General features: G+C 41.2%; 1 long non-coding RNA gene across 1 annotated transcript; it reads left to right on the forward strand.

Annotated features, from left to right (window-relative positions):
* Positions 1–304: 304 nt before the first annotated feature.
* LOC125383715 lies at positions 305–6,511 on the forward strand. Its single transcript, XR_007222877.1, has 2 exons — positions 305–624; positions 6,023–6,511. It is a non-coding gene; the product is annotated as an uncharacterized LOC125383715 (long non-coding RNA).
* The last annotated feature ends 6,811 nt before the right edge of the window (positions 6,512–13,322 follow it).

Raw genomic sequence — 13,322 nt, forward strand, 5'->3', positions numbered from 1 at the left:
CTTTTGGAGACGCATTAATTTCACGTTTTACAGTATATGGTTGCTACGCCTATATTTTTTCAACAAAGTCTGTAGATCTCCACATTAGACTTACTTATATTACCCTTCCTGTGCTGCGTAAAACAACTACAGTAATCAAAACTTAACGAATATTAAAAAAGCCCAAAATTATTGTCTTCCATCATACTCACACATTATAGAAGCCATTACACCAAACGAAAGGCCGGGCACATGCTAACCTTTGAAGGGGGGAACAAAGGCAGGTTACAAATAAAACATTGATTGATTTATGAGATATTTTTACAGTCATGTAATGTAGTCGACACGAGGAGACATTGGTAACCTCTCCGGTCCAGTTAGCCCCAAAAGAGGAATGTGTGTGTACATTCGTTGTTTGGCGACTACCACACACGCTGGGTTTTTTTTCTGTCCGTTCGGCTATTTCCGTGCAAGTTGTTCCAGCACACTCTGTCGTTGGGTGTATCTATTGCGCAGTTGTGCCTGGTAGACTGAGCTTTTTGTTCCCGTTTGAAAAACTTGAAGGATTTGTTTGTTGGAGTTTACCAGTGCCGTCCTTTTGTGGTTTTGATTCTGTTACCGATACACTGAATTACAGACAGAATGGTGAGTATGATTGTACTATTAGATGTCTTAATTTCATAAATTACCATCAGTGTGTATTCGTACGAGTAACGAGGCTGCCAATCCCCTTTTGGTATCCATGATTCGGGGGTCTATTTAAAGGTTATTTGGGACACAGTGGTGTGTAGTGTGTTACGTGGTACATAGAATTTATTTTGCTTTCAGCATTAAGAAAATGTGTATTTGAGATTAATGTTTGAAAAGGCCTTATTGATTGCTTGAATTGTTGTTTGTTATGGCGTAGCCATGACAGCTATGTGCGTGTTGTATGGTGAAAGACGTGCAGGCCGAGCAACATAGGAAGATATACTGAAATTTAGAGTTTTAACTGGACTTAAAAAAGTGGGGATCCAAGGGACTCCCAATTATTCGGTTCAGTGTGATTTAATTCTGCTTCTTCATATACCTTCCTAAAACACAAGGGGTAATCGTTAATAAGAGATGTTCACAGAAATGCCAAGAGATATCGAGTCATCATAATGGATGGGTAACATGGTCAATTTGAGGAGTCTTGTCCTCTCCTCTTGCAATGCCTTCCCCATTTCGGGGAACGTAGAGGGTGGCATTTGTCGCCTACGGACGTAGCCAATATGTTCAATGCGTCTAAGTCTGTGATAGCAGATTTTTTAACAGATTTCTGCAGACACAGCATGACCAAATGTGCACAAAAACAACAACACAAGTCCAGGATCGATTTATTAATCTTTATGAAATGGAGTCGAAATCGAATCGCTGTTCTCTTGCACCATTGCCACCAGAGTTCCTCCCAAGTTACTGACCGCGCAATTAGAAACCGTCTACTTGCAGCCAATCTGCATGTTCGGGACCACGTGTTGTACTGGTCAACCTTAAAATATCGACACATTCTAGCCAGGCGTCAATGGTGTTCAGAGCCTTAAAACTGTGGTAATCGCCGATTGACCTTCACTGGTGAGTGCAGATTCAACCTGGACTATTGGGATATCGGTTGATGTCATGCGAACGTCAACGTAAGGCAAAATGACAGATTTGGTGATGGGTCATGATATGGGGCGGGATCACCATGACTGAGAGAAAGCCACTGCATATTGTCCATGGAAGGGTCACTGGACACTACTTTTGAGACAGTATACTCGCGCGAATAGTTGTGCCGTTTGTGTGCCATGCTGGTCAACGTTTTGTCTTTCAAGGCGATAACGCTCGTGCCCTCCGTGCACGTATGGCAACTGACTACCTGCAGCAGCAAAACATCACCAGATGCAGTGGCCAGCTATGTCCTGACCTTTCTCCTATAGAGCACGTTTGTGATAAGGCCACCCGTTACTCCCTCAAAGTGTCATTAGGAGATTGATTCGGACCATGCCACGCTGCATAAAGGAATGTTTGACCAATTTCTGCAATCCCATGTTATTTTCGAATAACCCTACAATTTTGGAGAGAGTATAAAAAAACTGCATGCTGCGTTGAAATGTTGAAGAAGAGTCAGTATAATATGATAATACCTTCAATGCCTTTACATCGACCCTCGAGCCATGAGCATTGTTGTCTTGCAAGTCTTATTTATAGTGGGTATATGCATTTAAAAAACCCCTTGAAATCCATTATTACCTACCGCCTTTATTATATAGGAATAATGGAAGTGTATTTTCGGGGGGTTCACAAGACAACAAAGTGGTCTTAGGTTCAAATGAGGGTGGGGTTTGTATCTTGGGGATAACTCAATGAACATGTGCTCCCCGTTCTTGCTAATCTGTTATTTTATGTATATAAATCAGAATTTCTGTTCGGATTTGCAAAGTCAAAGCAAGGTAATTTGGCGAAGAAGTTTAGCTTAAGCTTCAGGTATATCGATGATCTGATATCATCAATAAAACATCAAATAGCCAATTCCCTTCCACTGATTTACCCACCTGAACTGGAAATAAAAGAGGAGCAGTGAGACCGCCTCATCTGTTTCATATTTAGATCTATGCATAAAGATTCAGAGAGACAAAACACTATCCACAAGACTGCATGACAAGAGGAATGACCTCAACTTTCCAATAGTCAACTTTCCCTTCATGTCGAGCAATATTCCAGCGCAGCTCCAGCCTTTGGTGTTTATATTTCGCAACTTTTGAGATACAATCGAGCATGCTCTTTCTACCAAGATTTCAAAGAGCGTCATATGACTTAATCAAGTTTACAACATTCTATGCCTCAGTAAGCTTTCAAAAAAAAGGTTTAAGGGAGACATGTGGAGGAAATTTCAAATATTGACGCATCAGTGACAAAAATGATGTCCGATGCAATTCCCCATTTTGACCATGTATTTTCAAGTGAACAGTTGACTGGCTTACGCATGTGTTTGTGACGGGTGCCACTTGTTGGGCAGGATACGCTCACCTATTCGCGAACACCTAGTATCATTACTATTTGATTGTGATTCTTAAACACATGCTCGTGATGTAGTCGGAATTGTACAATCAACTATGCTCTATGCAGATACTTGGATATGGAAAGGGTTTTGTCGCTACTGTATATTTAAAGTGATAGACATTTCTTTGTGGGATTTCGTTTTTATACTGGGTGATATATTTTTAAAACCGGAAGTACAAACTAATTTGCTTCAAACTGAGCTTGTGTTCGGGAGATAACTCTAGTTAGTGGAAGTGACAACAAATGTAAGACTGTCAGTGAGTTTGGACATTCTAATGTTAGTAAGTGTTAGGTGACACCTTCGACAAGCTCCCAAAATAGGCCGAGGCTGGATATCCAGGGTGAAAACACGATCTTCATACAACCGCTGGTCTTGATTATCGTGTATAGCTGTTAAAGATTCCAGATTACAAACTCCAAAACCATGTAAACATAGTAACTGCCACGGCTCTGCTTACATTAGATAATACTACATTCCTGACAACTAACCATTGTCAAAATCTCAACAGAAAGAAGGTAAGACAGTTACAACATTGTTGAACAATAAATTATACTGCCCTATAACAGTAGGTAACTGGTAAGTGACAGTAACTGATCGACTGTTTTGTATAAGTCGCTATGATATCAAGTGTGGAAGTAGTGAGTGAGTGAGTTGGGTTTGCCGCTTTTAACAGTAATCCAGTTATATCGCGGCGTGTCAGATAAATGTGTGAGGAAAGCCCAAAGTGATGCAGGTTTCAGACGTTTACCACTTCGGTGAAACCCACGAGCACGGATATGGTACTGACATGCCTTAAAACATAATCGGGGAGAACCAGCATTCGAAGCCACGATCATAGGTTTCTGGCGCAAGGGACGCAACTCTGCACAGCGAATCGCGGCGCCTCAGACACCTGGGCCTCTCGTGCTCCCTGTGTGGAAGTAAGGGATATTGTAGGAACGCCAGTTTGTGTCTAGATCTGATATAAACAAGTTGTATTGTAACCCGTTTTGTTACGGTCTTTCACTCGAACCATGGACATTCTGCTTTCATAGAGAAATAATGTGTTTCCAACATCAGGAGGTAACATAATCCAAACTGGAAGAACTAACACCTTTCGTAGCTTGAACCATATTTTTTGGCTTCCGAAAACGGAAGTTATTAAATAAAGTTGTTTAATACAACTATATAAACAGAAAGTCCTCTCACTACCTTAATAATTGAGTTATAAGTACTTTCGGTTTGACAACATTACTTCCTGTTTGGGGAAACACAAGCCAAATGCAGTACAGGTTCGAAACTGAAAGAGTGGCGTAAAACCATAATCACTCACTAATTCACTCACCTAAATAACGCAGCCATGCGCAACCCCGGTTAAATGGCATCACTTCCGGTTTTGGAAAACATGCATCTGATGTGTTTCTTCCAGATGTCCAAGGCTATATTTTTCATTTACTATGGCAGAATTTTAGGGTAAATGTGTACAAATATACAATATATATATTGTATATATATATAGTCATGACTCGTTAATCCGACACTCGTTAATCCGACAATCGGCTATATCCGACACAAATGGTGGGAACCGGGTAAATCAGTGCTATTTAGACCCGTTAATCCGACAGTCTCGCACTCCGACTCCGACACACCCTAATTTGCAACGAATTGCTGAAATCACTCATTAATCAGTCACGTTAATCCGACACAGTAATAAGCGTTCTCCGTGGTCATCTGCCCGCGAGTACAGAGCCCCGTGTTTTGATGCGAGACGAGTCGGCGAGTAGCTGCATATTTCAACGGCTGCAGAGATAAACTTGCTTAACAATAAACAATTACTGCTTTAAAAAAAGAAAACAGGATTAATCTCATGTCTAGATTACCTCAATCTCATTTAACTCGGATACACGTTCTCGCTACCACTACATGTCACGTCAGAACGACCTTTCGCGAACTATGGCCGACGAATGAAATTACTTACAGGAAGTCGACATTAGCCACTAAGATAGCAGCTTCCTTAAGCATTGCGTCACTAGTTTCAAATAAGCGACTTCCATTCCTGACTATGTTTTAAAAATCAGTCAATTTTGAATCAGTCATACAGTCCACAACAGTAGTCTTGTGTTAAACTTTAGTGGTTGCATGATTAGAAAACAAATTCCGCTGACAATGTAACACAACAATATGAATATTTCATTTTTCATTTTCCTACGTGTCTGTATCGTTATATATCGTGTAGTTGTCCAATTTTCGATCACGAACGTTTATACTACCTAATTTCGTTTATCCGACATACTCGTTAATCCGACATAATCATATGCAACAAACAATGTCGGATTAACGGGACTTGACTGGGACGGACTAACCCTGTATAATCCAATATATATAATATAATCCAATTTATCTCAATTGTTCGTCCGTTTGTTTGTTGTTTAACGCCCCACACAGCAATAGTCCAGCTACATGACGGCGATCTTTAAATAATCGAGTCTGGACCAGACAATCCAGTGATTGACGTCATGAGCATCGATCCACGCAATTGGGATACGATGACATGCATCAACCAAGTCAGCGAGCCTGACCATCCAATCTCGTTAGTCGCCTCTTACGCCAATTTATCTGGATCATTGACATTGATGTTAAGCATTGGTGTTTAACAAGTGTGCAAGATGGCAGATAGCCGTGTGTACATGTGACTATTATTCATATTCATGTGTGTTCAGTCAGTTCAGAAGTTGTGTTTGCTTCACAATCATTACTAGCGGGAAGACCATCAGACGTGAACATCTTTGTGATATTACTTCTCGCTTCTCACGTGCAGGCATACAGGCGTTTTTTATTCCTTGTGATGCCACGCACAATGGGTAACAGAGGTCATCAAATAATGTCAGTCAGTAACTGTGTGCAGCGTAGTGACATATGATGTATACGTAATACCTTACAGCAATCTGACGGGTATCACAGTTGTATAATAAAAACACCCTAATGTTATTATTTGTTTTCAAGGACAAGGACAAGGACAAGGGCAAGGATACTGGGGAGAATTTTGCAGTGAAGTACAAAGACGTAACAGTAGCAGCGGCAAATTGTGAACCTGGAACTGTTAAACATGTCGCAACGTGTGCTGCAGTTGCTACGGTTGTCGTAACTGCTGGATATGTGGCCGTGAAGATACACGATTCCAAATCCAAACAATAAGGCACTTTGTTTTCTGCCTTTCTGCTTTTCACAAAGATTTCTTATGAATATGAAAATGGTTTCATACCATTTGATAGAGATTGAGAAACACGTGATGCAATCGGAATAGTACAATAAACTTTGCTTTTGATAGATATTTCTTATGATTATTAAAGGGATTTGTCGCTTCTATTTCTATTCAATAAAATGCCTTTATTTTCCACAGTAGTAACTTCCACACTCCAAGATAAGTGGGTACTGTACTGAACATTTTTATGCAAGAATTCTATAATTTGTAAATAAAAGTTTACCGCTGAGGCTTCGGTTTATGTTTTTGGAAATATATTTTGAACTATTAAACAGAAATTATTCTGGATTGTTCGTCAGTCTGTTGAGAAACATGTGCATGTATTAGACAAATCAAACGACATAATAACATGGTGTCTGCTCTCAAAAGACCTACTCCCTGTAGATAATGACGCATATCTTGGATGTGTCTACATACCCCCGAGAACAGTCGATACGCCTCACCTGACCACTTTCTTGGATGATTATAGTCAACTTCTCTACTCATTCTGACTATATTTGCGTAGCGGGTGACTTTAATGCAAGAACTAAGAATTTTCATGATTTTGTAAAAATCGATGAGTTTTTCGTGACGAAAGACAATATTGAAGGTTATATATTATATTCGAGTATTCAAGTGCTTGAAAATCTAAAATCTATCTCACTCAAACAACTACGGGAGGAAGCTGTTAGACTTATGTAAGAACACTGGAATTTATATCGTTAATGGCCGTCTCGGCTATGATAAGGAACACGGGAAGTTAACCTGTAAGGACGCCAGTACAGTGGACTATTGGGTTCATTCTCAGGACGACGACCCCCTGTGTCGTATGAAAACAAACTAGCAAAAAGTGAGGTCGTCGTCCTGCGAATATTTTAATCCGCCAATCTAGTTAAACAATGGGTATCGAGTGTTATTTTAACAACTCGAGCAAGTAAAAAAGTGGAAATGGATTTGAAACGAACGAAAGAAAGACAATGAGGGTGGAATATTGATTTGTTTTTACAAATAATTTGAATGTATACATGTATGTACAAGATGACGTAAAAGTTATGGGCAATTAGGACAGAAGAAGATGAGACACTGAGTCAGTCAGAAAATTACGCTGACTTCATTCTAGATCAGTCTGGTCTTCAGTTAATCGATTCTGCCTTGTATCTCACAGAACTTCTTCTCTTTTGGTGGGAGACGCTGGCCGGCCTGGTACTATCTTTGTCGCTGCTTCAAAATCCATCTGAAAATAGAAAAATATAAATAAAAACTTGGTATATGCGCTAATATGGACAGGTTTCATAAATCACATTACACTAAAATATACACCCCAAATAAACACATTTGTCCTACCTGTATTGTTTGGGTCAGTAGCTGGAACCCTCGGTTCTCAGCAGCATCCTTGACCAGGCGGAAGGCTCTGTCGTAGGTCTCCTTCTTCTTGTCTGGCAGCAACAGGAATACCAGGGGCACCATCTTGTTGGCGACGAAGGCGTGGATGGTGTACAGCTGGTAGAAGAGACGTGGAGTAACGTAAAAGGTTCCATCTCCGTAGATGGTGTCGGCCGCACACAGAAATCGCAGGTTGCTGATGGTACTGAAGCCAAGGATCTTGTTGTCATCGCCATCTCGTACAGTAATCTAGTCTGTTTTACCTGGAGGACTTGACTCTTTCGTCATGATGTCATTGACTGTCGATACTGTGGAACGACAGTCTTTGTTGGTGTACTTCCAAGAGATCCAGGGGGCACGGGTGGTCCAGTCGTCTGAGGCGCCGCGATTCGCTGTGCAGAGCTGCGTCCCTTGGGCACGCCAGAAACCTATGATTGTGGGTTCGAATCCCGGTTCGAACCCAATTATGTTTCTAGGTTTGTCAGCCCCATACCCGTGCTCGCGGGTTTCACCGAAGTGATAAACGTCTGAGATCTGCATCACTTCGGGCTTTCCTCCCACATTAAGCTGACACGCCGCGATATAACTGGAATACTGTTAAAAGCGACATTAAACCCAACTCACTCACTCCAAGAGATCCAGGTCCAACTCGGTAGGTGTAGCCACCAGTACAAAGGTATCTACAAAGGTAATGACAGTTATATCCCTTGCGTTTTGCTTTGGTGAACTCAATTATTGCACTTTTTGATGGATTATATGTTAGGCGCCACCTTGAGGCATATGTATGTACAATATCAAGGGATGTTTGTAAGCCTCTCGGTGATGCGCTAATAAGTGTAGTATCGTCGGCAAGCAAGACTGCAGGAATATCCATACCATATGCACGAATGCCACATTGTGCATGTCTAAGGGCTGTAATGAGGTCATTTATAAAAACAAGAAAAAACCAAGCAGAGATTACTCCGCCTTGGCCAACACCTTGTTGAACCATATATCTGTCTGATTGTTCACCTTGGTAGGAAATATAAGCATAACTATTTGTATAACAATGATGTAGTAATTTCCATGTATTACCTCTAATGCCAAGTTTATGTACTTTGTAAAATAATCCATCGTGCCATATCCTGTCAAATGCTTTTTCATTATCTAAGCTGCATAGACTGCAGAGTCCCTTTGTATGTAATACTGAATGCCTTCGATCAAAGTAAATACTGACATAATAGCTCGATGTTCTTTTCTAAAACCAAACTGTAGCATATCAGGAAAGTCTGGGTTAAGCCTACATAGTTTGTCTTCTATACGTTTGAGCAGTATTTTTTCAAAGAGCTTACAGAGACATGATGTGAGAGTAATGCCTCAGGCTATAATTTCGAGGGTCAGATTTTTCATTCTTCCCCTTATATATTGGTATGACCATACCAAGTCTATAATCATAGGGTACATATTGTAGTTTCATCATATGATTAAAAAGTATACGTAAGGAATAAATAAGATTTTCTCCTGCATAGATAATATGTTCATTTGTAATCTTATCCGGACCTGGGGATTTATTCCTGCTGAGGGATTTGACGGCCTCTCTTATCTCTTGACATGTAAATTCTTTTTCCAATTCCTCATCAGGCCTCTCTCGAACTTGTTTAAATATCTGTACCTTACTAGTTATATCTTCTTTAAATACATCATCAAATCCTTCGGAATGGTAGGGTTTGGCTAAATCTGAAAAATATTTACCCCATAATCTGCAAATAGCTGAGGTTGTAGAACCACATTCATCCTTATAGTTATAGGTATCTCGGCCACCCGCCCTCGTTGTTTTCTAACAGTTTTATAAAAAGAATTTATATCAAGTTCAGCTGACCTCTCAATTTCCCTTAGGGTATTCTTTTTGTTGGACCTTTTCGAGTTTCGATAGAGGCGCCTGAAGTGTCTCTTTTCAGTTTTATAAGAGATGCGCGATTCCGAGTTTTCGTCCCTGGGTTTACCGTTATTTAGCCATGCACGTCGAGCAGCCCTCATACGGTAATGTGCATCATTTAGTCCATCAGGTTTCCAGATTGGTTTAAGATAAGGTTTATATTCACATTTAGGGATACATTTGGAACTTGCAAGTAAAAGGCATTTACTTATATGGTCGCTATATGTATCAACATTTTCAGGCTGACAAGACAGATTACAGTCGTGAAAGGAGTTAAGATATGTACCAAATTCACACTGGTACATGAGTATATCATCTTGACTTGCTTTGTTCCATTTTGGAACAGGGGGGTTAATATTGAGATTATTTCGACCAAAGGCTCTCAATGACATAGATAATAAACATGGGAGATGATCTGACACCGTATAAGGGCATGTATCTATAACATGGAGATCGGTAACAGGGTCTTTTATCCACGAGGGTACCAGGATATAGTCAATCATACTCTTTAAGGTGTTACCCTTGGATCTACATGTATAACGTGGGAAATGGGTTGCGAGCTCACTAATGGTGTGTAGGAGGTGTCTATCAGATATAGCAGTGCTAACTAGCTTATCCCTGGCAGAGAGATTGTGCTTACAAATATCTGCATTAAGATCACCAAGGATAAAGGTAACACCCTGTTCACAGAGATCATCATACATATCTATGAGTTCGTTAAGGGCGTCACAATACACAGAATGTAGTACATTAGTTGAAGGTAGGCGACATGCTATTACATAAATATCACAGAAGTGTCGCCGAGTTATTTTGATAGCTATTGCGTGGTCTGTGCTTACAGTGATAGTGTGAGCTTTCCACTCGCTGTTGCTATTAACTAAGATTGCTAGTACATCTGATCCCCGAAAAGCATGTTTCCGGAGAAACAGCATTATAGGATATCAAATTTAGATCCTGAAACATATTTAATTTAGACATTCAATTTGCAGGCAGCCAATGCTCCTGTAGGGCCACAACATCAACAGGTCGAGACAATGTCTGACGAATATAGTCCGTACCGTGGAGAACTCCACGTACATTCCATGTTAGTAATGATAGCGTCATTAGGAGTACACCCACCTTGATCAAGCAAATGATGCACTGAAAATGACAATCATACCGCGACCGAGAAAGACGTCAGAGCCCCCCAAAGTTGGCTGTGGTACAAAACTCGAGCTTTCAGAATCATGGACAATAGGCAGAGTACATAAACAATCGCTCACGATCAATAACAAGTCATTCCATTAGTATCGTGTGTGACCACCAAATGCCTCAATACACGCAACAACTCTTCGACGCACAGAAAAAGTCAGTCGTCTGATGAGGTCACGTGGGATTTGACGCCATTCTTCTTGGAGGGCCAAGATCAGTTCTTGCCGGTTGGCTGGAGAGTGTGGTCGTTGTCGAACACGATGATCCATCAAGTCCCAGAGGTGTTCTATGGGGAACATGTCGGATGAGCGTGCAGGCCACTGCAGGACGTTGACGTTGTTGGCTGCGAGGAAGTTAGTGACAATTCTGGCTGTAGGGGCTCTAGCGTTCTCATTCTGATAAATGACACCACGTGGCTGCTGTTGGAGAAACGGTAGGACAACTGGACGAAGGATGTTATCAATGTACCGCTGAGCTGTCAAGTTTCCGTCAACGATGACCAGCGGTGTCCTCTCCTGCCCACAGATCCCTCCCCACACCATGACACTCCCTCCACCATATGGTAAGACCTCCTGCACGCAACACGCCGCCGTTCGTTCACCCCTTCGGCGGTAAACACGTTGTCTTCCGTCAGCCCTAAACATTCGTCAGTGAAGACAACCCTCTGCCAGTCACGTCGTTGCCAACGCCGTACAGTCCGGGCCCATCTCAATCGCAGACGACGATGTTGCGCTGTCAATAGCTGTCCTCTGTATGGTCTAAAAGCCCTGAGTCTCCTAGCCACTGTCTGTCAACTAACCCTGTGACCTAAGGCATTTGTCGCCGATGAAATCACTGTGAGGAAGCGATTTCGGAGGTGCAAGGTATGCAAGTACCGGTCATCATGGGGCGTGGTCATCCTGGGTCTGCCTGTTCTTGGCCTGTCAGCGGTCCGCCCTGTCTGTCTGTAACGTTGCATCAAGTTGGTAACGGCAACACGGGAGCAACCGAAGGTTCGTGCAATATGGGCGTGGGTTGCTCCCATCTGTACCATACCCAAGGCTCGTTCACGTTGTTCGACTGTGAGTCGTGGCATTTCTTTTGTGTGTTTTTTTTTATCACTGTGGATGTCTGACTTGCCGTTGCAATCGTTTTATACCCTTACCCGCACGCGCATTTGCAGTTGTCCGTGGTGCACGTGTTTATCTCGCAAACATGTAACAGACGATTAACATCTTCTGCATACACTATTGTTGTATTTAGGTTATGTGTTTTAGATAGACTTCATCGAAAGAAAATTTATACTTTGTCTGAAATTTATATTTTCAGTTGGTAAAGTTTCTCTTGGACGTCAGTTTATTTTAAAAGCACTCGTAGATGTATACGTAAACCATAATAAGAGGCTGTATTGTGTTTTTGTTGATGTTAGTAAGGCCTTCGATACGGTCTGGCGTTGTGGCCTATGGTACAAAATGATTTAAAGTAATATCACTGGTAAATGCTTTAATGTTATCAAAACATGTACAAACACATAAAATCATGTGTTTCTCATAATGGTAGTGTCACTGAATTCTTTCCTTGTAACATAGGAGTCAGGCAAGGTGAAAACGTATCGCTATTTCTCTTTGCCCTTTATCTAAATGACCTTTTTGTCAGATAACGACGTTATTGGGCTTGAAAAAGTTAACGATTATGTTCTAAAAGAAATTGGATGTTTTATTAAGCTATTGGTAATTCTTTGTGCGGATGATACAATCCTAATGTCCGAGACACCTTCCGACCTGAAACTATGTTTAAACGTATTTGAAAAACTATTGTAATCATTGGAAACTCAAGGTAAACACTGCTAAAACAAAAAATAGGGCTAATTTGGTGTTATTGCTTTAAACGACTTCCTCTCTGGAACTAAGAGATAGATCTCAACCATATTTGGTTGGTAGCATTCTCCAATGTGGGGATTAAAATTGGTGAAATGGAGGGGCTGAATCTCTACCCCACCCCCGGGGACTGAGGGGCGGGGCTAAAAAGGTAATTTGGTAATATTGCTTTAATCGACTTCTTCTCTGGAACGAAGAGATAAACATCAACCATATTTGGTTGGAAGTATTCTCAGGTGGTGGGAATTCATAATTGTACAAATGGAGGGGCTGACCCCCCTAGGGGCTGAGGGTCGAGGCCAAAAAGAGTTTATAACTTTGACACAGTTAAGATTCCCGCCGTATAACCATTGGTACAATTGCTGAGTATAATGAGAGGAATGCACATATGCTACCAGGACTGGCCCTGCTGTTCATCTGTCAGACACTCACAAAGGAGTTAGAACCTTGACCATAACATGCAAACTGATATTATCCCCACCCTATAATATGTAGATACATTGTATACACTTGTTTGTTATGAAGAGAATAATGCAATTATGCCAATTGGATTCGCCCTGGGGTCCAGCCTTGCCCCTGGAAACTTAGATCCTGGATCATAACATGGAAACGGTTCAGGTCTTTATGCTCTTTTTGTATCAAGAGAAATACACGTTCATGCTGTCAGATTTGTCATCCACCTATTTTAAATGCTTACTAAGTCAAAATTACGAAATA

The sequence above is a fragment of the Haliotis rufescens genome, unplaced genomic scaffold (assembly GCF_023055435.1).
Source record: "Haliotis rufescens isolate VD_foot unplaced genomic scaffold, xgHalRufe1.0.p SCAF_26, whole genome shotgun sequence".
In the NCBI taxonomy this organism is placed as follows: domain Eukaryota; kingdom Metazoa; phylum Mollusca; class Gastropoda; order Lepetellida; family Haliotidae; genus Haliotis; species Haliotis rufescens.